The sequence below is a fragment of the Eptatretus burgeri genome, chromosome 6, assembly GCF_056783735.1.
Source record: "Eptatretus burgeri isolate ZD-2024b chromosome 6, Ebu_testis_v1, whole genome shotgun sequence".
NCBI classification, from domain to species: domain Eukaryota; kingdom Metazoa; phylum Chordata; class Myxini; order Myxiniformes; family Myxinidae; genus Eptatretus; species Eptatretus burgeri.
Window position 1 is genome coordinate 52,509,961 of NC_140966.1, and position 24,187 is coordinate 52,534,147.

General features: G+C 48.4%; 1 protein-coding gene across 2 annotated transcripts in view; it reads left to right on the forward strand.

Annotated features, from left to right (window-relative positions):
* Positions 1-22,946: 22,946 nt before the first annotated feature.
* The window catches only part of LOC147024782 (chromosome-associated kinesin KIF4-like), a 74,428-nt gene continuing 73,187 nt past the window's right edge, over positions 22,947-24,187 (forward strand). Inside the window, exon 1 of one of the 2 annotated variants that reach the window (XM_085885032.1) lies at positions 22,947-23,051. The gene's annotated coding sequence lies outside the window, so the exon portion shown is untranslated. The remainder of the gene's footprint in view (positions 23,052-24,187) is intronic. The other variant, XM_085885031.1, reaches the window with a different exon arrangement.

A 24,187-nucleotide genomic window follows, 5' to 3' on the forward strand; every position in this document is an offset into this window, starting at 1 on the left:
TTGGGGGATTTCAATGCATCGACTGGAACTGATAGGGATGGTTATGAGGTGTGTGTTGGTCCCCATGGGTCAGGAACTATGAACCAGAATAGCACTAAGTTCCTTGACTTTGCAAGAAGTCATGGACTTAGGGTGGCTGGTTCATGGTTTCAGCGCCCGCAAGCTCATCGCTGGACTTGGTATTCCAACGCTGGCGGTGTGGCAAAGGAGATTGACCATGTCCTCATTGACGGTCGTTGGAGGATGATCCAGAACTGCAGGGTCTACCGGAGTGCTCAGTTCCTCAATACTGACCACAGGCTTGTTGTAGCAACTCTAAAGCTGCACCTTAAATCCTGGAGAATGGTACCATCCCAGCCTAGGCTGGATGTTGCCAAGCTCAGGGATGAGAGAGTAGCTGAGGAGTTTGCGAACAGGCTGAGTGGACACTTGGGGGGTCTGGGTGCTTTGGGGGTCCTGAAGAGTTGTGGAGCACCTTCAAGACCACCGTCCTTGATGTTGCCGGTGGATGCCTTGGAGTTCACCGCAGGGCAAAGAAGAATTTTGTCTCTCAAGGGACACTGGATACCATTGACCAGAGTCGCAGGGCCAGGCTGAATGGCAGAGCTGAGCTGTTCAGGGAGCTGAGGCGTAAAACTGTACGTGCACTGAGGGTGGACAAGGAGGCCTATGTGCGAGGAATCTCTGAGGGGTAGAGCATCACCTGTGGACAGGTGATTCTCGTCCCGCTTACAGGGGAATTCGCGCATTACGTTCATCCAAGCCCATCCCTCGGAGCACTGCAGTTCGAGCAGAGAGTGGGAGGCTCTTGACAGAGGAGTCTGAAGTGAAGGCCCGCTGGGCCGGTTACTTTGAGCGGTTGTACCAGGCTGATCCCCCAGCTGTCGAGTTGGACGTCAAGGGTGTTACAATCCCTGTTGCTGACCCTCGAATCAACTGTGGTCCACCATCGCTTGTGGAAACACGGGCTGCGGTGAACCAGTTGAAACGGGGCAAAGCTCCAGGGATCTGTGGCATCCATGCTGAACTTCTCAAGGCTGGTGGAAATGCTGCACTCGCGTCGTTGCATGCAGTTTTGTGCTCTGCCTGGAACACAGGCATCATCCCAACTGACTGGAAGAGGGGCCTTGTTGTCCCTCTCTGGAAAGGGAAGGGTGATCGCCAAGACTGCAACAACTACCGAGGGGTGACGCTGCTCTCAGTGCCGGGCAAGGTCTTTGCTCGGATAATTCTTGATAGGGTTCGCCACCATCTGCTTGAGCACCAGCGTCCAGAGCAGTCAGGCTTTACACCAAAGAGGTCAACGATTGACCGTATCCTTGCTCTTCGTGTCCTCACTGAACGCAGACGAGAGTTTCGGCAGGGGCTGCTTGCAGCCTATGTTGATCTCTGTAAAGCGTTCGATTCAGTGAATCGGGATGTCCTCTGGAGGATTCTTGGTCTTCGTGGGGTGCCACTGAAACTGATCGATCTGATGTCTGAACTCTACTCTGGTACTGAGAGTGCTGTGAAGTGTGGTGGTACCGCCTCTGACTTATTTCCAGTTGTTACTGGAGTTCGTCAGGGATGTGTACTTGCCCCCACACTTTTCAGCACTTGTATGGACTGGATTTTTGGGAGGATGTCGGAGAGATCAAGTTGCGGTGCATCGTTTGGCAATGTCAAGATCTCGGACCTTGATTTTGCAGATGATGCAGTCATCTTTGCGGAGACTTTAGACATCCTCTTGGGGGCCCTCGAGGTGCTGAATGAGGAGTCGGAGCCGTTGGGATTACGGATTTCTTGGGTCAAAACAAAGATCCAGGCTTTCGGTGACATCTTGGATGCTGCTGTCCTGTCTGTGTCTGTTTGTGGTGAGGATGTTGAGGTCGTGGATAGATTCACTTACCTTGGCAGTGATATTCATGTCTCCGCAGGTTGTGAGCCGGAGGTCAATAGACGTCTGGGTCGGGCCTGGGGAGTCATGGATTCACTGGATCATGGGGTGTGGCGCTGCCGGTACCTGTGCGGGAGGACGAAAGTCCGAGTCTTCAGGTCCTTGGTACTTCCAGTCTTGCTCTATGGGTGCGAGACTTGGACTTTGACCAAGGATCTGAGACGGAGACTTAATTCCTTTGGTACCAGGTCTCTTCGGAGAATCCTTGGCTATCGCTGGTCGGATTTTGTGTCCAACGAGCGGTTGCTGAGAGAGACTCGGATGAGATTTGTTACCTGCATAGTCCGTGAGCGTCAGCTGCGGCTGTATGGACATGTGGCTCGTTTTCCTGACGCTGATCCTGCTCACCAGATTCTCTCAGCGAGGGAGTCTCATGAGTGGAGGAGGCCAGTGGGCCGACCACGTGCCTCATGGTTGCAGCAGGTTGACCATCATCTCAAGGAGATGGGGATGGGCCTGGCATCTGCCTGGGGGATGGCCAGACGGAGGCCCCTGGAGTACCGGCGGAAAGTGGACGCAGCGACGCGCTGTTCTGGCACATGCTCCCATACCTGACCTGACAACAGCAAATGAAACACAAAAAGGAGATTAACCAAATGAAGAAAACCATGAAACTGGATAAGGAAAGACAGGAGAGGAAACTAGGAAGAGTAATGAGACAGCAGCGAATGAAACACAAAATGGAGATGAACCAAATCAAGAAAACCATGAAACTGGAGAAGGAAGGACAGGAGAGGGAACGAGGAAGAGTAATGAGACAGCAGCAAATGAAACACAAAAAGGAGATTAACCAAATGAAGCAAACCATGAAACTGGAGAAGGAAGGACAGGAGAGGAAACGAGGAAGAGTAGTGAGAGAACAGCGAATGAAACACAGGAAGGAAATGAGCCAATTGAAAGAAACTATGAGATTGGAAAACAAAGAGCAGGAGGAACAGTGGGAGAGAAAACAACAACTATATGAGTGTGAAATTGAACAACTAAAACGGAGAGCGAGATTGGAGTCAACGGAGATTGAGGAGCTACGGAGGGAGAACGAACAGCTAATGGGGCTCAGAGAGAAAGAACGACTCAGATGGGAAGGAAAAAGAAACCAGGAAGAGACAGAAAAAAGGAACCAGGAGAGAAAATGTATAGAGACACGGGAGATAGAAAAAATAGAGGAGAGACTGCATGATGAAGACGGGGTAAGTGACGCACACACACACACACAGAGGTAGTGGAGGACCATGAGGGGGAGCTGGCGGACTGGGTGGAGACCCAGTGCGAGCACCTGGATGGCCTCCTCCAGGAACGAGGGGAGGGAGTCTGCCCCCTTGAGGTGAGTCACGACCAGGTGAGTTCGGTCGTGCTTTGCGAGGTTGAGGGGACGGGTGCTGTGGACAGGTGCACGGAGAGCTTGGGGGGTATAGAGGCCCCGGAGACCCTTGTGGGGACACAAATCCCCAGTGTGGTTGTCCCTGTGTGTGTGGTGCAAGGCGTGAGTGCGTCCCCGTGTGTGGAAGCGACCCCGTGTGTGAGTGGTGTGGTGGCGATGGTGCCGGAGTGTGTGCTTCCCAGCACGCCGAGTGTGGATGAGGAACCGCGGTTGAGTGCCCCCCCGTGTGTGAGTGAGGCACCGCGGGTGAGTGCCCCCGCGTGTGTGAGTGAGGCACGGTGTGTGGATGAGGCACTGCGGGTGAGTGCCCCCGCGTGTGTGAGTGAGGCACGGAGTGTGGATGAGGAACCGCGGGTGAGTGCCCCCGCGTGTGTAAGTAGTATGGTTTGTGTGAGTAGTGAGGCACATGTGAGAGAGCGGTATGTGAGGGAGATGTCGGTCGGCATGTGTGAACACGCAGCCGCGTCTCCCGGTGTGAATGTAATGGAATGGAGTGTGAGCGTCGTAACACGCAGGTGTGCGTGGGTCGAGTGGCGACGACGGCGACAGAGGAAAGAAAGCCGAGTCGCGGCTGTAGTTGTTTCGGGGACCGTGCCGGGTTCGCCCAGCAGTGAGCACGCGGTCCGTGCTGTGCAACGCACGAGACCGCCACGTGCTCGCTTGCGGGAATGAAGTCCCGGTCCGGAAACGCCAGCGGTGGATTTGCCGATCCCGCGGACGGACAAAGTTTAGGCAGGTAAACGGATTTGGACCGGACGGGTTCTCCACGCGATCGTGTGTGTTAAGCTCCAACGGGCAAAGCACATGTGTTCGCGTGGGGAACCCCTCGAGACGTGGGGCTTGTGTTTTTTTTTTATGCGCACGGTGACGTCATGGCTGCACGTGTGGTTGGAATCCGGCAGGAGGGGTATCTCTGCCGGATGGTACCGTCCAAGGAGGGACGAGGAACACGTGCAGCTGCATGACGTCACGGGCAGGTGCAAAGTGCGCGAGTTGCCGCGCTGGTGCTGCGCATGTAAAGGAAAAAATAAAAATAAAAAAAGCAAGCCTCACTTTCGGGTGCACAGGATTCCTGGGCAAGGGGTGGAAGACCTCCTTCCCTGGGCACAGGATGGAAACTAGTTAGGGGGAAGGGTTAGCTTAGTTAGACCGACTCCATGGGGCAGGGGTAAGTCCTCATGGAGTCCGTGGAATGGATTAGTTAGAGGGATTGTAGCCAGATTTAGGTTGGGAAATAAAATGAGTTAGGAGACAGTGACAGACTTGTGAATGTGTAGAGGGGACGTAGTTTAGCTACGTAGGTTAAATGGAACGTGCTACTAGTTTAAGGGACGACGTGGGAGCACGAGTTAGTTAGGGGATGTAGTTAGGAGGATGGCAGAGTTCAGCGGTGAGTGTGTTGAAGAGTTGTGAGGTGAGTACATGGTGAGTGAGTGAGGCCAGCGGGTCTGTGTGAGTGGAGTGAATGGGGAATGCATGGTGCGATGAGTGATTGGGGGGAGGAGTGACTCCCGCCCAGGGGACCCCGGGGTCAGTATAAAGTGAGTTAGGGGGTTAGTCAAATTGAAAAATGGAGGTCGTTTTGTTGTTGGTGGGTGTGTAGGCTCGAAACCCATTTGGAGGGGTGCAGGAGCCCTGTTGACGGGCTTGGGAGCGTGGCTGCGAAAGGTGAGTATCGCTGAGTGGGTACCCCGGGCACCAGGCTAGTCGGCCACGGTAGGCCAAGGGCCCATGGGGGGCCGGGATAGCGTAGTGGGCACGGGTGCGCCTGCTTGGTGCGGGGGCCCGGGGCGCCATTAGCCGCGTGGGCAGTGTTGTGGGCACGGGTGACCCTCGGAAAGGGGCCCGGGAGGCCGGCCTGCCACGTGTGCGTTTCAGGGGAGGTGCCATGGGGGGCACTCCCCGGTGTTAGGGAGCTGGTAGGCTCGGAGGCAGTGTAGTGCCCGGGGGTGCCATAGCGGGAGATTCGGCAGAGGGTCGTGCCTGCCAAAGGGAGCCACGTGTCCCAGCCAGGAGACCGTGTGAGGGCACGGAGAGAAAACTGGGGGGCGAGGCCCGAAATTGTGAGGACACCAACACAGGCGACGGGAATCTGGGTTGTTAGAACCAATAGTTTAAGCGAGAGGCGCTTGTTGAAAGCCCCGGGGTAGTTTAACAGTTAAATGGTTAGGGTAGATTAGGAGATGTACCCCTCCGCACCATCCATCCCCTCGCTGTCGTTGTGGGCCGCTGGACCCACTTTGGTTATAGATCGCCGAACTCTGGGGAGGCCATTCTGAGGCTTCGTTGGGCCTCGAAACAGGACGTTAGCTCTCCCTTGTTCCCCTCCGGGAAGGGAACGTAGGGGTTGGGAGTAGGCTAGGTGACAGGATAGGTTAGCCGAACAAGGACGATAAAGGGGGTTAGGGGACGATTTATAGTGGGGAAGTAAAAATAAAAACAACAAAAAAATAAGTTGGGGCTAAATTGGGGTTTGACAAATTAAGGGAGTGGGTATGTACAGTGACAGGCAAAGGCGATAGGTGGGAGGGAGACAGGTAGGTAGGTCCGAGCCCGCCTTCCAAGTGGCCAGCACCACCGCACTCCCTCCACCAACCTCCACGGAACGGCAAAGGCTGGCCAACTTCGTCTGCAGCTGCTGTGCTGCAAGGCCTGTGCCGGCCGGATCATCTGCAGCTGTGGTACTGCAAGGCCTGTGCCGGCCAGTTCATCTGCCGGCTGTGTTTGCCTGCAGCGGCCTTCTTCTGCGGGCTGTGTTTGCCTGCTCACCTTTGCCATGCCCACTGCCCATGTTCACCAGCCCCGTTCAATTTTTGCTTTGCCCCCCCCGCCCTGTTCATTGCCATGTGCGCCAGGATCAAGGCAACAGTTTGCAAGCTGCGAGAACTGCCCTGTTGGCAGCTACAACACGGGCCTGCAGTGGCGGCCCGTGCACCGTGTTTGTGTTCATCCATCCATTCGTTGTGTTCATTGCGTGTGCCACTTGAGCTGGCACGGAGACTGCATTTGTGCAGCCCATGCACCGTTGTGGTTCACTGAGTTCAGTTCAAACCATTCATCCATCCATTCGTTGTGTTCATTGCGTGTGCCACTTGAGCTGGCACGGAGACTGCATTTGTGCAGCCCATGCACCGTTGTGGTTCACTGAGTTCAGTTCAAACCATTCATCCATCCATTCGTTGTGTTCATTGCATGTGCCACTTGAGCTGGCACGGAGACTGCATTTGTGCAGCCCATGCACCGTTGTGGTTCACTGCGTTCAGTTCAAAAAGGGAAGGCCTTAGACTGCGTGTGAGCAGCCAGCCACGTTCCCTGTCACCTGCATTGTTTTGAGCCAGAGACTGCATGCGAGCAGCCTGGCTCCCTGTTAACTGCTTTTCTTTTGCAGAGTTCATTGATCCTGGGCCATGGTTTAGTGTAAAATTTGTAAGTTAAGGTTAAGATGTACTGTAAATATGAGTGCGCCCCCGGCATGTTTGTCTTAGCGCCGGCAATTTTATTTAAGTCGTCCGTGTGAGTGAGTTTGTTTAGGTAGTTACGCAGCCCTCAGGTTATTTATTTTGGGGACACGAATACCATGAATGTCGCACTCAGGGATCCGTAGGTAAAATGTACTAGGGGAAAACTACACATGATGGCACACGAGAATTTGACGACTCGGGACGAGTCTGTAAAAAGGGGAGGGGGTAGTGTTGTGGTTACCAAATTCGCAAACCACCATTCAGGTCCCTTAGGTGAGATATCTCGGTAAGTATATGTGTAGTTAGGCCCAAACCCGTTGTCTAGAGGGAATAAATGTCATTCATGCGTGCTGCGACTCTTCAGGATAGCCGTTTTTCTTTTACTATCTTTATTTTGGACCAACCGCCATTGTTACCACCGCCAACCGCGTCTCAACAGTCGTCACAACATCAACCACCCACCACAACGCCGCTTCACCACAACAGCCACGACCTATCCCGTCACACCTCGCAACCGTCGCATCGCCACCGTTCTTGCGCCGCTTGTGGGTGCCGGTATTGGACTCGTGCAGGGCGCGCGCCGAACAGCGTGTACAAAACCACGGATTTTCCGCTCCAAAAACGGATCAAAAACGACACACGCCCACTTTTGTGCCGTCCAATCGGTGAGCGAGGGGCGATTTGGCCCCGCCTCCAGGGCGTTGGAGGGCGGTCGCTATATGCAAATTCATGGATCAAAATGCATTCACGCCCACTTTTTCTCGGGCCAATGGGGAGCCTGGTGAAAGGTCGAAGGCAGGGGGTCAAAGATGAGAGAGCGAAGCCACGGGGCTTATATAAGCGACCGCGTTCGTCAGTCGAGTCAGTTAAGACTTCGCAGTCGGTGGAGTTGGGAAGAAGAAGAATTAAGAGTTGGTCGTCGTCGTCGTCGTGTGCGTTGGAGTCGGAGCGAAGAGGACGGAGCTGTGGAGAGGCGGCGAGGGCAGACGAGGGGGTGCTCGCGTCGTGCCGGGAGCTGCACACCAGGGAGGCCGACGGCGCGACCTGGTCGAGGTGGAGACGCTCGTTGCGGGACTCGAGACAGAGTAAAAATCCTCCTTTCCCCGAGCATCAGCAACCCCCTCCTGTTTCCCCCCGCGCTGAGATAGTGCGACCAAGGGGGCCCCTTTTCCCACCCCCTACCAGACACTGTCCGCGAAGCCCGCGGAGTTGAGGCACCATCGCCGCTCCACGTCTCATCACCAGACGGGTAGGCCCGACCCGGTCTCGGCCTCAGGTCCGCCTCATCCTTGAGGGTGTTCTTTTTCTTGGTTTTGGGTATGTGTTGTCGGCGCCGTCTGTGAAGTAGAATTGTATAAGTGTTGCCGTGTGCTCGGTAGTCGGATAGCTCTGCATTGTGTCTTCGCTTTTACATTTGCTTTTTGTGTAAAATTGCATTGTGTTTCTTTTCCTTTTCTATGTGCTTTTGGTGGAATTGTATATGTGTGCTTTCCGTTCATCGCGAATAAATGTGCTTTATGTTGAACTGCTTTCCCGCTTCGCTTCGTCATTTCTCTCATTGAATCCTCATCTTGCTTCACGTAAAGGGTTGGTAGTGGGCTGAATACGCCCGATAATTAATCGAACCGTCGAGGCCGACGATAACACCGCTCGGTTATCCCAATAGTACGGAACGGGTCGCTTAAGTGGCCCGTGTCCGAAGTCGACCTGCGGCGAGGTGCGATCGCCCGGTCTACCCTCCGTGTGGGTACTTAGGTAGGTCGAATTTGGCGAGCAACCCTATCCCACGTGGGGGCCGATTGGCTCGATCGCAGTGAGACCGAAAGGTCCACCCGTGACTGGTTCCCGGCGTTAGTCCGAGAGGGTCACGACTGGATTGTCCGTCCGGTGGGCGACGTTCCGCGATTCGAGTTACGTGGCCGTCAGCACGCCGGCGGGCGCGAATCTGTAACAATATATATGTATGTATATATATATATATATATATATATATATATATATATATATATATATATATATATATATATATATATATATATATATATATATATATATATATATATATATATATAGCACGATATCGCAAAAAGTTGTGGATGGATTCAAACGAAACCTGGTGGACAGCTTGGTTATGTGATGTGGAAGAATTGATTCAATTTTGGTGAAGATACGAATACGGATCCGGAAACGAGACTTATTGAATTTTTTAAGTGATTCTTCACCATTGAGAGATGGGGCTGAAAACGATATATAGCATGATATTTCAAAAATGTGTTGGGCCAGATATGTTCTTGTGGATCAGGAATTGCATGCTGGAGGTATGTGCTCCACCGAGTGCCCTTCGAGTTCTGCATGTAAATCACCTTCAGGTCACAATTTCAAACTGATCTTCACAAAACTTAATCAAATGGTGGAGTTGGTCATAAGCAAGAAGCCTTTAGCTTTTGAGGTCAAATGGTCAACAATTTGGTGTAATTTCTAAAATCATCAATTTTTATCTGATTGACTTGATATTTGAACAGGATTTGCATATTTAGTCTTTGAATTCAACTGCCATTTATTTTAAGGTCAAATTTGTCATGGATTTTGCAAGTATCATGCTCTCTGTGCGCCATCTTTCTTGTTAATTGCCGGAATCCTTCGGATTTTGGCAATTATGTTGGTCGGTTGTGTGCGTCATTCTGTGTGTCTGTCTGTCCATCTAATTGTTTGTGTGTTTGTTTACCCTGTAGCAGCCACACCGTTTCAGCGATCATGACCAAACTAAGTGCAATAACTCATTAAACAGTAGCACTGTCGACTAATAAGAACCAAATTGATTTCCAGGTTTTTTGTTTTTTTCAGAGATCATAGCGATATGACAGTTATTCCGGCAATTCCTTGCTCAACGAGCAATTTCATTTGTGTGTTTGTTTACCCTGTAGCAGCCACACCATTTCAGCAATCATGACCAAACTGGGTACAGATGTCGGCCATAGTCCAACTTAGACACTTGTCGTTTTTGGTGAATCGAGGTCAAAGGTCAGGGTCACCGAAAAACCGAAATTCTTATTTTTCGCAATAACGTCCGCTAAAATGGTCGTATCGACTTCAAACCAAATCCAAAATGTGCATCTTCCAATTCTGCATCCAACCATATGTTGTGGTTGAGCAAATTCGCAAACCACCATTCAGGTCCCTTAGGTGAGATATCTCGGTAAGTATATGTGTAGTTAGGCCCAAACCCGTTGTCTAGAGGGAATAAATGTCATTCATGAGGGCTGCGACTCTTCAGGATAGCCGTTTTTCTTTTACTATCTTTATTTTGGACCAACCGCCATTATTACCACCACCAACCACGTCTCAACAGCCATCACAACAACAACCACCAACCACAACGCCGCATCACCACAACCGCCACGACCTTTACCGTCACAACTCGCCACCATCGCATCACCGTCATCTCGCGCCACTCGTGGGCACCGATGATGGACTCGTGTAGGGCGCGCACCGAGCAGCGTGTTCAAAAGCATCGCGGACTTTCCGCAGAAAAACGGATCAAAAACGACTCACGCCCACTTTTGTTCCGTCCAATCGGTGAGCGAGGGGCGGTTTGGCCCCGCCTCCAGGGCGTTGGAGGGCGGTCGCTATATGCAAATTCATGGATCAAAAAGCATTCACGCCCACTTTTCCTCGGGCCAATGGGGAGCGAGGTGAAAGGTCGGAGGCAGAGGGTCAAGGGTGGAAGAGCGAAGCCACGGGGCTTATAAAAACGACTGCGTTCGTCAGTCGAGTCAGTTGAGTTGGAAGCGGAGGAAGAGTTGGAAGTTGGAGCAGTTCGCAGTTGGCAGTTCGCAGTTGGCAGTTCGCAGTTGGGAGTTCGCGGAGTCGGAGTGAAGAGGACGGAGCTGTGGAGAGGCGGCGGCGGCGAAGGCGGTTGAGGGGGTGCTCGCGTCGGATTCGGGGAACTGCGGAGGGAAAGGCCGGCGGCGCGACCGAGGTCGTGGTGGAGACGCTCGTCGCGGGACCCGAGATTTTGTGAAATCCTCCTTTCCCCGAGCATCAGCAACCCCCTCCTGTTTCCCCCCGCGCTGAGATAGTGCGACAAAAGGGGGCCCCCTTCCCACCCCCTACCAGACACTGTCCGCGAGGCCCGCGGAGTTGAGGCACCACCGCCACTTCGCGTCTCATCATCAGACGGGTAGGCCCGACACGGTCTCGGCCCCAGGCCCGCCTACCCCCCTCATCTTGGAGGGTGGTTCTCTTTTCTTTTGCTTTGGGAATATGTGTTGTCGGCGCCGTCTGTGAAGTAAAATTGTATAAGTGTTGCCGAGTGCCCGGTAGTCGGATAGATCTGCATTGTTGCATTTGCTTTTTGTCTTCTTCTTTTACATGTGCTTTTGGTGGAATTGTATATGTGTGCTTTCCGTTCATCGCGAAATAAATGTGCTTATTATTGAACTGTTTTCCCGCTTCGCTTCGTCATTTCTTTCATTGAATCCCCATCTTGCTTCACGTAAAGGGTTGGTCGTGGGCTAAGACGCCCGATAATTAATCGAACCGTCGAGGCCGACGAATAACACCGCTCGGTTATCCCGATAGTACGGAACGGGTCGCTTAAGTGGCCCGTGTCCGAAGTCGACCTGCGGCGAGGTGCGATCACCCGGTCTACCCTCCGTGTGGGTACTTAGGTAGGTCGAATTTGGCGAGCAACCCTATCCCACGTGGGGGCCGATTGGCTCGATCGCGGTGAGACCGAAAGGTCCACCCGTGACTGGTTCCCGGCGTTAGTCCGAGAGGGTCACGACTGGATTGTCCGTCCGGTGGGCGATGTGCCGCGATTCGAGTTACGTGGCCGTTCGCACGCCGGCGGGCGCGAATCCGCAACACATATATCTCATTGGGGTGTCACACCAACACCCTTCTTAGCGATCGGGGGTTGAATGTCAGGGGGGTCGGGTCAAAAATTTCAAATTGCGATAAAAACGCCATTTCAAGTCCGATTGACTTCCAAGTTATGATCATGACCAAACTAAGTGCTATAACTCATTAAACAGTAGCACTATCGACTTATAAGAACCGAATTGATTTCCAGGTTTTTGTTTTTTTCAGAGAACATGGAGATATGACAAAGTTATTCCGGCAATTCCTTGCTCAACGAGCAATTTCATTTGTGTGTTTGTTTACCCTGTAGCAGCCACACCATTTCAGCGATGATGACCAAACTGGGTGCAGACGTCGGCCATGGTCCAACTTAGACACGTCTTTTTTGGTGAATCTAGGTCAAAGGTCAAGGTCAAGGTCACCGAAAAACCGAAATTCTTATTTTCGCAATAACGTCCGCTAAAATGGTCGTATCGACTTCAAACCAAAGGACGTGACAAGGAAGGGTGTGTGACAGGGACGAAATGATTAGATTTTGGTGAAGACCCAGATCTGGATCCAGCTACCGGAAGTTTTTAAGTGATTCTTCACCATTGAGTGGTGCAGTACCAGTAAAAAGTTTGGACACACCTCCTCATTCAAGGGTATATATCATTCAAGGACACTTGTATGTATATATATATATATATATATATATATATATATATATATATATATATATATATATATATATATATATATATATATATATATATATATCAGGGTGGTCCTTGGTTGGGAGGGTAAATTTTCCAATTCATTTGTTTTAAGCTCCAACCCCCAGAATTCGTTGGAATCGTCGAGAAAACTCTTCTGGTGTTTTTATTTCAAATTCCAACAACATTTACCTCTCCCTCATCGACCTTGAAGTTTAGCCTCAGTTTATCGGGGCGGCTGACATTAGAACGACGACGTATCGACCTGTGCTGAACTTTAAAATGCTCCTGTAATGTCCAATCGTCTCCTTTGATGTGATACGTCGATCTGTGTGTTTGTGCAATGTGTATTACTCGTTATTCTTACCGCCCCCCTAACAATTTTTTTTTCAGGGTGAAACTTCTAAGGTCGATGAGGGAGGGGTAAATGTCCGATTGGAAAAAAAAAGTTCACCAGGAGAGTTTTCTCGACTATTCCAATGAATCCCGGGGGGTTGGAGCTTAGAAAATCCGAAGTTAAGGAATAAGGACCACCCTCGTGTACATGTCTGTAAAAGTACATGTACATCATTCTTTATCTGTCTGCCAAGTTTGAACAATATTGGTAAATGTATTTCCGAGAGATAGTTGAGGACATGTTCAACATCGGGTTTTTTACAACTAAAATGGCAGCCAGTCGGCCATCTTGGATCTCAACAAAAAAACAACGACGCGCATATGTAAGTCATCATTCCTTATCTGTGCGCCAAGTTTGAAGAGGATCGGGAAATGCATGTCCGAGAAATGGTTGAGGACGTGTTCAACATCAAGTGTTTTTTTTTTAACAACTAAAATGGCCGCCAGTCTACCAGTCCGCCATCTTTGATCAGATTGCAAAATAAAGTTAGACACCAGTGTATGACATTATGTACTGTGCTTGTGCCAAGTTTTAAGAAAACCAGACCATGCATATCGGAGAAATGGTTGTCAATACGTTTAAGTAATAAAATGGCCATCAGTCGGCCCTCTTGGAGCTGATCTCGAAAAAAGTGACATGTACATGTAAGCCATCATTCATTATCTGTCTGCCAAGTTTGAACTGGATCGGGAAATGCATGTCCGAGAAATGGTTGAGGACGTGTTCAACACCGGGTTTTTGTTGTTTTTTTACAACTAAAATGGCCACCAGTCGGCAGTCGTACATCTTGGATGTGATGTCGAAAGAAAATGATGTGCATATGCATACCATCATGTGTTGTCTTTGCTGAGCGGATTTCGGCTGTGACGTCATGGTGACGTTTCGGTTATTCAAGATGGCTGCCTCCCTGTTGCACACAAGGATCGTGATTTTTACATGTTTTCTCTCAAAAATGGACCAAAAAGTGAGTATTAAGTGTATTATTCGTCAGCAGGATGTTTGTGGTGAAACAGCTAAGCCCTTCTCTAGCTCTGCAACACGGTCAGAGAAATTCCATGAGTGTGCTAACAGATCAGAAATGGTTGACTTTGGATGGACATGAACGCTCACTGGCAGAAACAGCATCATTGGAATACTTGGCCCAAGCTCTGGATGAAATCCCTGAACTCTTTGTTTTCGACGATACCTGCCACCGTCGATTCACTGACGCAAAGTGAACAAGAAAAAGAGAAATCAATCATTGCAGACCTTCACCTGGACTTCTTTTGAGTGGTGTATTTTTATAGGTATTGGGGTAAATTAAATATGGCTGCCAAACCATGTGACCAATGATATCATATGTGTGAACCTTTTGTTCCTCATGGACAGGCGGTCATACGTGTAAAGTTTCACCTCAATCTGTTCAGCCACTTCAGAGATTTTTGAAAGTTAAAAAAAAAAACAGTATGGCTGCTAAATCACGTGAACGATGACATCATGATTTTTTTTTCTGTGGATCATTTTATCCCGAGATGACCCTCAAAATTTTTCATACTGATCGGATGTGGCGTTCTACATATGAGGGCACCGATGATGTCATAACAAAAAAATCACTTATTCCCCATTAGGAGTACTTGCCATGTGCCATGTTTCAATTTTTTCCTTGGTACGGTTTCAGAGATACAGAGGTCAAAAAGTTTTTCTAATATGGCTGCCACACCACGTGACCAATGTCGTCATAATTATTATTGAAACATTGTGCACGAGCAGTCGCACCGATGATGAAAAATTCGTCTCAATCCGACAAGCGGTTGCGGTTAAAAAACACGAAAGTTCTGTGCGGAAAAACAAAGTTTTGAATCCGACTACAGCGGTCATTTTTGCTGACATTTTATTTACGAGTACGTGCCCGTACGTATGTGCCCATACGTGCGTGGCTGTACGTGGAAAAAAAAAAAACACTTTCAAACCGCGTGCCAGAAACAACTACACAGGCCGTTCTTTCGCTCTCGTATGGCCGTACGTGCAAACCAAAAAATTAAAAAAAAAAAACCTTTCAAACAACCACACAGGCCGTTCCTTCGCTCTCGTAAACGACGACTGGATTGGGGCATTGTGTTTATCTATAAATGCGCATAAGAAATCGATAAATTATTAGAATACATTGTCATCACTATCCGGAAGTGGTGCGTGCCTGTACGGAATGTTCACATGCATTCCACGAATTATCGCTTGCATTGAAGTCACAACTGCTGTGATACTTACACACGCAGAGTTAATTTAAATCCAAATTAAAATCAAGTTTACCTCCCTGTCTTTGCTTGCCATGACATTCGCTGCCATTGACCATTGCCACTCCTACTCTACGGTAACTAAATGGTGCCCTTTCCCCATCGGCCACGCCTACGCAGCACTGTGTCCTGTCATTGGTTTGGTAAATAAATGGCCATAACTTGGGAACCTCTTGTCCGATTTATATCAAACCTTGAAAAGGCACATCCTCAGGTCCCCAGCAATATAGCTGGCAAGTTTCAATTAGATCGGACCGGTGGTTGTTGAGAAACAGCGGTCACACACACACACACACACACACACACACACACACACACACACACACACACACACACACACACACACACACACACACACACACACACACACACACACACACACACACACACTGCTGGAATTATAGATAGATTGGTTACGCAGCCTATGGCTGCTTGGCTGCATCATTTTCTGTCGGCACGGCTGTGCCGCTGATGCAGTGCCCCTGGTACCAGCCAGCTGGTACTCATTTTGCGGACCTCGGAAGGTTGACAGGCTTTCAACCCTACCTGGTATTATTATGCAACGGGGCTTGAATAGAAGACCCTCGGATCTTAAGCCAGTCACCTTGACCGTTAAAGTCAACACCAGGCTTTGCGAACCGAACGAAGCACGTCTCCTAAACCGCTTACTCCACTCGCCTGGCGGCTCAGCGAGCGGCATGCAAAACGGTTGATACGGAACGACTGGCTTGGAAAGCGATAGCAAGCTGCTTGCTAACAGAACATTCCACTCGTCTTTCATATGATGAGAGTGAGTACACCGAGTGTGTGCAATTCACTCATGACCAACATATTCATCAATATGTGTACAGTCAACAGTCATCAACATTCACAGTCACGTGGTTTTTATTCTCGGATGAAGGTCGGACGGTGTCACTGAGGTTACAGGGGGGACCGTGTCAAAAAACTCACAAAAAGAAGTGACGTATTTTGTGTACAAGTCCTAATATTAAAAATTAAATAATGAGTAATGCAGGTATGCAATGTACAGTTTCCCTGCAGAAACCCGTCTCACCTGTCGGGTTCACGCCAAAGGACCCAAAAATCATTGCATCTTCCCGGGTGTCGCTGAAACACAGATGTAATTGTCTTTGTCTCCCTCTGCTGGTGATTCCATGTACTACTGTATTAAGCAAAGAAAATAATTATCGTTGGAGGAATTCCAGCAAAAAAGAAACTGTTCCTTGGAGTGCGAGGCTACGCCTTCTTTGTTATTAGGCCCCACCTTCTTTGTCATTAGGCCACGCCTTCTTTGTCATTAGGCCCCACCTTCTTTGGCATTAAGCCCCACCTTCTTTGTCATTAGGCCCCACCTTCTTTGTCATTAGGCCCCACCTTCTTTGGCATTAAGCCCCACATTCTTTGTCATTAGGCTCCACCTTCTTTGGCATTAGGCCCCACCTTCTTTGTTATTAGGCCCCACCTTCTTTGTCATTAGGCCCCACCTTCTTTGGCATTAGGCCCCACTGCTCGCTGAATACAAACTCATTATTACTTCAGGAAAATGAAGGAATTTTTTTAAATTTTTGATCCTTATTCGTTAAGATTGACGAGGGTGATGCCTCAGATAAAAAAATAATTAAAGCAGATGTATATGTGCCACAACAAGGAGCTTTGGCGCAGGAAAAGGCCATTCGGCCCAACATGCCTGTGCTGCATCAACCCCAGACACCAGGACCCACACACACAGTTGCTGCCAACAAGTCCTTCCAATAAAGCCCTGTACCCCTTCTCGCTCCAATGCATCTAGGTACCGCACCTATGTAATTCAAATTTACACTGATCTACTTTTTCTGCTGCGACTACATTTCCAGGGAGATCATTGATTCCATGCATTAACCAGTCTTGACTGAAAGACCCCTGCCCTCCCTCTTTACTCTCTGGCTATGGACCCTGGCTGGTCCTATCACTGTCGATGTTGATGAAAAATTCTTCTGCAGTTATTTTGTCCATAGTTATACAGTAGGCCTACTCGTCATTATCTTAAACATCTCTATCATATCTCCTCGTAACCGCCTCCTTTCTCGTGTAAAAAGCCCCGTCTCCTTCAGCCGCTCCTCATAGCTGAGTCTACCTAGGCCCGGAATCAATCTAGTGGCCCTGCGCTGAACCCTCTCTGTGGCATCAATGTCCTTCCTGAGTTGTGGTGACCAAAACTGCATCCAATATTATACATGTGGCCCTCACTAAATTCCTGTACAATGTTAACACCACCTCTTTTGATTTATAATTGATCCCCCTCAAAATACAACCGAAAACCATATTTGTTTTACCTATAGCTGCCTGGCATTGTGCTGCCTGCTTACCTCCCATATCTATTCCCACCCCCAGATCCCTCTCCTGTGTGACAAGCTCCAAAATTACCCCTTGTATCCTGTAATCTCTATTTTCATTGTTCTTTCCCATCCCCAACACCTTACACTTGCTCAGGTTAAATTCCATCTGCCAATCTTTTGCCCAATCCATGCAAGTATCAATACTTTCCTGAATCTGATCACCACCGCCTCTGCTATCCACCTCACCACCAAGCTTTGTGTCATCTGCAAATTTGGAAAGTTTACTCTTCACCCCATTATCCAAATCATTTATGTAAATAATCAATAGTAATGGTCTGAGGACTGATCCCTGAGGTACCCAGCTACTTACACCCTCCCAGCAAGACATCCTCCCACTCACAGCCACTCTTTGCTTCCTATCACTAAGCCAGTTTGCAATCCAATTAACTACCCGACCAGCCACTCCACAAGCCCTCACTTTGGCTAACAACCTCTGACGTGGTACCGTATCAAATGCCTTCTTAATATCTAGATATACTGTTGTGGGCCGGGGTTCAGTGGCAATAAACGACTACTAAGTGGAGCAGTGGAGTCGTCTCCCACCGAATACCCGGAATTTAGGTTGTGACTCTCAGATAAGTCTGAAAGGTCACGGGTCCCTTAGCGGACCGTGGTCGCCAATATTTTGACGGCGTGGGGCAGGGTTAATTGCCTAATTTCAATCTACCTAAGTACCCACGTCATCCAACTACCGGGGAAAACCACACCCTCGACGGACCTCGGGCGGAATGGACCGTTTAGTGAGCCCGATCCGGGTGTAAACCAAGCAGGGGATTACCAAGATCCGTCGGTCCAAATGAACAATTTACGGCACGAACGGCCTCACTATTTCTCAATATGCACCATGCTAGGCCAATGGGAGAAAGCACAGAAAACGAACGGGAACATTTAACACGGGGATTATTTATAACAATAGTCGGGAAGGGAGACACAGAGCAGAGTTATCACGAATAAAGAAATGTAATGTACAATGAACAAGGCACTTAACGATTCTACTTAGAGACGGGGCTCACGGACACACACACACACACACCCAAAAGAAATGGACCCCGTGGGTCTATTTTCGGTTCTCAGCCCAGAAGAGAAAGGCGAGCTGGGATCCAGGGCCTAGCCCGGTGCCTCCCCGCCTCGTGCGGTTTCACTGGACCCGCACTTGTGGAGCTCGGAGTCCGTGGACGGGAACGAGGATCCCAGCTCGAGCGCTCCAACGCAAACCACCACGGTGGGACTCAAATCCACGACCCAGAGTTCACGGGTCCACGACCTGACTGCTCGGTCACCACCACCACGAGGAACCACCGCAAAGGACCGCAGACCAAGCCAAAACGCCACAATGACTGCTCATCACTCGACTTATTCTCCCCCTCCCCCGCGGGTCGAGGGCAACGCTCTGAGGGACTTGCCTCCGGATTGGTGAGGGGTTGTCGGGCGACTCGTGGCCGCCGTTGATTGGACGAGCTCACGGTGGGCGGAGGGAACCTCATCCCTGCACGTGGGCGATGGACGGTGATGGTGCGAAACGAAGGATGAAGATTTAAAGATATAAAAAACCTGACTATAAAAGTAACTCGTAGCGCACACACGAAATTCCCATTAGACAGAAGGATGGGATCCTGACTATGAGCACATAATTATCGAAATAACTGAACTACGGGGACTGCTGTCTGTGTGCAAAGGCTTCCAGATTCGTAACAATACAATGTCCACTGCCTTTCCCTCATCCACCCAATCAGACACTCCCTCATAGAACTCTAAAAGATTTGTTAAACAGGAACTACCTTTGGTAAACCCATGCTGACTACCTTTAATTAGTTTGCATTTGTTTAACTGGTTCCTCATCTGGTCCTTAATTAATTTCTCCAACACCTTCCGCACAACTGAAGTCAAACTAACAGGTCTACAGTTTCCCAATTCTTCTCTGGATCCTTTCTTAAATAATGGTGTTACATTTGCTACTCTCCAATTCTCCGGTACTTGTCCTGACTCCAGTGAACCATTAAAGATAGCCGCTCACACTACGCTTATCCACTCTGTTCACCTCCTTTAATACTCTCGATTCTAGAATGCATATTATCCGGCCTTTGGAGCTTTCTTCTGCTTCATCTCTTCCATTTATAAGGGGTGAGGTCCAACAGTACTAAGGCACCAAGCTTCTGCCCTGCCTTGACCAGGATACTCCTCCACATCCCTCTGTCCTCAGTCATCTCGTTCCACTCTACAACCACCTCCACCTGACTGACATCCCTCCTCACACAATCTTCCCATCTTAACCACGGTCTCCCTCTCCACTCTGTCCCTCCTACATTTCTCCCTCAATCTATTCACTCTCTTTGCCATTCTCTCTCTCCCCCCCCCCCATCCGCACCAAGTGTCCAGCCCACTTCAGCAGCTTTTCACCAATCTCCCTGTCAAGCTCATCTGCACACCAATCTCCTCCTTCAGTTCATCCATCCTCCAATGTAGGCTCTCCACTCCCACAATCCTTCTGACCCAGTGATGCAAACTTTAGGGTTAGAGCTTTATCATCCCTTACCTTTTCGAGTGATTTTTTTCAGATTAATATACCCCATAATCAATGATTTCTTTTTCAAAGCAGAATATTTTATGAATCCTTGCTTCAAATGTTATGACGAACAATGGAGGGCTTTCAGTAACCATGATGCAGTGCTCGGGTGCCATATTGCTTGGCAAGCTAAACAAGCGAGAAAAGGCAAACAAGACCTAACAAGGCGAAATAATTATATTGTGTAACCTTCCATTGCAGTAAGTCAGAATAACGAGATAAACGTGCTAAATTGTAGAGATACTGATTGTTGCCAGGGAAATCAATGCAGCCAACATGGTGGCACGTAGCCATTTATATGTGATAGCTCTGAAAACTCTCCATACTGAGACGATAAAGCAAGATGGAGACGGGAAAGTAACGTGGAGAAGAGAAGAGCAAGATGGAGTAGAAGTAAGATGGAGACGGGAGAGTTACATGGACAAACTAGAGTAATTTGACTGCGCGCAGTCGACGGGTATGCCTCCCCTCTCCCACACAAACACTTGACTATTGACATATTTGACCCTTGACCTTTATCATATCTGGCCCAAATTCTAATCACTTAATTGACCTGTCTTACTTTACATTTGTACAAAGTTTAATGAAATTCAGTCTTTTATTCCTTGAGTTAGGGTGTAAACAGTAAAATGTCAGAGTTTGACCTTGACCGCTGACCTTTACCACATCGAGCCCAAAATCTAATCACTTAATTGACCTGTCTTTATCTTTGTACCAAGTTTGATGAAATTCTGTTCGATATTCCTTGAGTTAGGGTGTGAACAGTAAAATTTCAGAGTTTGACCTTGACCGTTGACCTTTGCCACAATCTGGGCCAAAATCCAATCACTTAATTGACCTGTCTTTATCTTTGTACCAAGTTTGATGAAATTCTGTTCGATATTCCTTGAGTTAGGGTGTAAATAGTAAAATTTCAGAGCTTGACCTTGACCGTTGACTTTTACCACATCTGGCCCAAAATCTAATCACTTAATTGACCTGTCTTTATCTTTGTACCAAGTTTGATGAAATTCTGTTCGATATTCCTTGAGTTAGGGTGTGAACAGTAAAATTTCAGAGTTTTACCTTGACCTTTGACCTTTACCACAATCTGGGCCAAAATCTAATCACTTAATTGACCTGTCTTTATCTTTGTACCAAGTTTGATGAAATTCTGTTTGATATTCCTTGAGTTAGGGTGTAAACAGTAAAATTTCAGAGCTTGACCTTGACCGTTGACCTTTACCACATCGAGCCCAAAATCTAATCACTTAATTGACCTGTCTTTATGTTTGTACCAAGTTTGATGAAATTCTGTTTGATATTCCTTGAGTTAGGGTGTAAACAGTAAAATTTCAGAGCTTGACCTTGACCCTTGACCTTTACCACATCGAGCCCAAAATCTAATCACTTAATTGACCTGTCTTTATGTTTGTACCAAGTTTGATGAAATTCTGTTCAATATTCCTTGAGTCAAGGCGTGAACAGTAAAATTTCAGAGTTTGACCTTGACCGTTGACCTTTACCACATCTGGCCCAAAATCTAATCACTTAATTGACCTGTCTTTTTCTTTGTACCAAGTTTGATGAAATTCTGTTCGATATTCCTGGAGTTAGGGTGTAAACAGTAAAATTTCAGAGTTTGACCTTGACCTTTGACCCTTGACCTTTATCACATCTGACCCAAAATCTAATCACTTAATTGCCCTGTCTTACTTTACATCTTTACCAAGTTTGATGAAATTTTACAATTTGCTTCTTCAATTATCGCGTAAACGAAAATCTGGACGGACAGACAACCCGGTAACATTATGCCTCCGGCACCCTTGGTGCGGAGGCATAAAAACAATTCAGATGGAGTAGGAGGAGTAAGATGGAGTCGGGAGAGGAACGTGGAGAAGAGAAGGGCAATATGTAGTAAGATGGAGTTGGGAGAGGAACGTGGAGAAGAGAACAGCAATATGTAGTAAGATGGAGTCGGGAGAGGAACGTGGAGAAGAGAAGAGCAATATGTAGTAGGAGGAGTAAGATGGAGTCGGGAGAGGAACGTGGAGAAGAGAAGAGCATGATGGAGTAGGAGTAAGATGGAGACGGGAGAGGAACGTGGAGAAGAGAAGGGCAATATGGAGTCGGGAGAGGAACGTGGAGAAGAGAAGAGCAATATGTAGTAGGAGGAGTAAGATGGAGTCGGGAGAGGAACGTGGAGAAAAGAAGGGCAATATGTAGTAGGAGGAGTAAGATGGAGTCGGGAGAGGAACGTGGAGAAAAGAAGGGCAATATGTAGTAGGAGGAGTAAGATGGAGTCGGGAGAGGAACGTGGAGAAAAGAAGGGCAATATGTAGTAGGAGGAGTAAGATGGAGTCGGGAGAGTAACGTGGAGAAGATAAGAGCATGATGGAGTAGGAGGAGTAAGATGGAGTCGGGAGAGTAACGTGGAGAAGAGCATGATGGAGTAGGAGGAGTAAGATGGAGTCGCGAGAGTAACGTGGAGAAGAGAAGGGCAATATGTAGTAAGATGGAGTCGGGAGAGTAACGTGGAGAATAGAAGAGCATGATGGAGTAGGAGGAGTAAGATGGAGTCGGGAGAGTAACGTGGAGAAGATAAGAGCATGATGGAGTAGGAGTAAGATGGAGTCGGGAGAGTAACGTGGAGAAGAGAAGAGCAATATGTAGTAGGAGGAGTAAGATGGAGTCGGGAGAGTAACGTGGAGAAGAGAAGAGCAATATGTAGTAGGAGGAGTAAGATGGAGTCGGGAGAGTAACGTGGAGAAGAGAAGAGCAATATGTGGTAGGAGGAGTAAGATGGAGACCGGAAGTGTCAGAATGACTTTTTCCTCAATCACGACGTAAATTGAACCATAACAAAGATGAACCAAAACGTATTTACTTCAAAGTCGAAAATCGGAATAAAAATGTTGACCTTAATGATGCAAATGAATGAAATGTCACCACTAACGACAAAACCGCGCCCAATTATGTGAGGGTGTTGTGACGTATTCTGCTCTTATTTTATTGGTTGTTTCGAAAGAGTCGTCGCGCGTCATTGGTTGATTCGCACTCGCGAACGTTCCCGGACATTTTGAAAGTTCCTCGTGAATCACTCGGCGACTTTATTGGTGATAAAACCTTTTAAGGTTGGTTTGAACAATACATTGAATTTGTATTATTTATTTGTTTGTTTATTCAATTGCTTGTCTCTCAGGTTTGTTTTTGTTCGGTGTTAAGGATGTCGTGTGAATTGCGCTCATCGTTTTATTAACTTTAGCTGCGATTCTTTATTCCACGTCGGTTTTGTTGAAGTTGGATGCATTTTTAAAACGAGGAAATTGTGTGTGTGTGTGTGTGTGTGTGTGTGTGTGTGTGTGTGTGTGTGTGTGTGTGTGTGCGTGTGTGTGTGTGTGTGTGCGTGTGTGTGTGTGTGTGTGTGTGTGTGTGTGTGTGTGTGTGTGTGTGTGTGTGTGTGATCTGAAAATCATAGAAAAACAAAAAAAACCGATAACGACAATCGGTGGGGCACGTACCTGTGCAAGGCTCAACGGTTTGCGTTTTATACACGAATAGTCCAGGAGCCAAATCTCATACAAGGCCTAGAATATCAAAACGTAGTCCATGTAGTAGTTGTTGTATGGTTTGGAGGCGGTGACGCTGACAAGACAAGAAGCGGAGCTGGAGGTGGCAGAGTTAAAGATGCTGCGATTCTCGTTGGGAGTGACGAAGATGGACAGGATAAAGAATGAGTATATTGGAGGGACAGCACAGGTAGGACGGTTTGGAGGCGAGATTGAGATGGTTTGGACATGTGCACAGGAGGGAAGCGGAGTATATCGGGAGAAGGATGCTGAAGATGGAGCCGCCAGGCAGGAGGAGAAAAGGAAGGCCAAAGAAGAGGTTCATGGATGCCGTGTGGGCGGACATACGGGTGGTTGGAGTGTCAATGGAAGATGTGGAGGATAGAGCGAAATGGAGACGGTTGATCCGCTGTGGCGACCTCTAACGGGAGCTAGGCGAAAGAAGGAGAAGAAGGAGAGTCCATGTAGTACTTGTTTGGTTTGACTTTTTTCCAGTTTGGGACATACCTAAGGAACATATCCAGGCATGTTGTAGTCCTGCATTGTGGTGATATGGAATAGGCAAAGCCAAGAAGCGAACGTATAATTATTCTTACGTTCGCTTCTGACTTTACTTATTACCTCAACATTACCTTTACAACAACAACTACACCGCCTAGAACAGGATCTCATCTGAAAAAAAAAATCCTCAACATTACCTT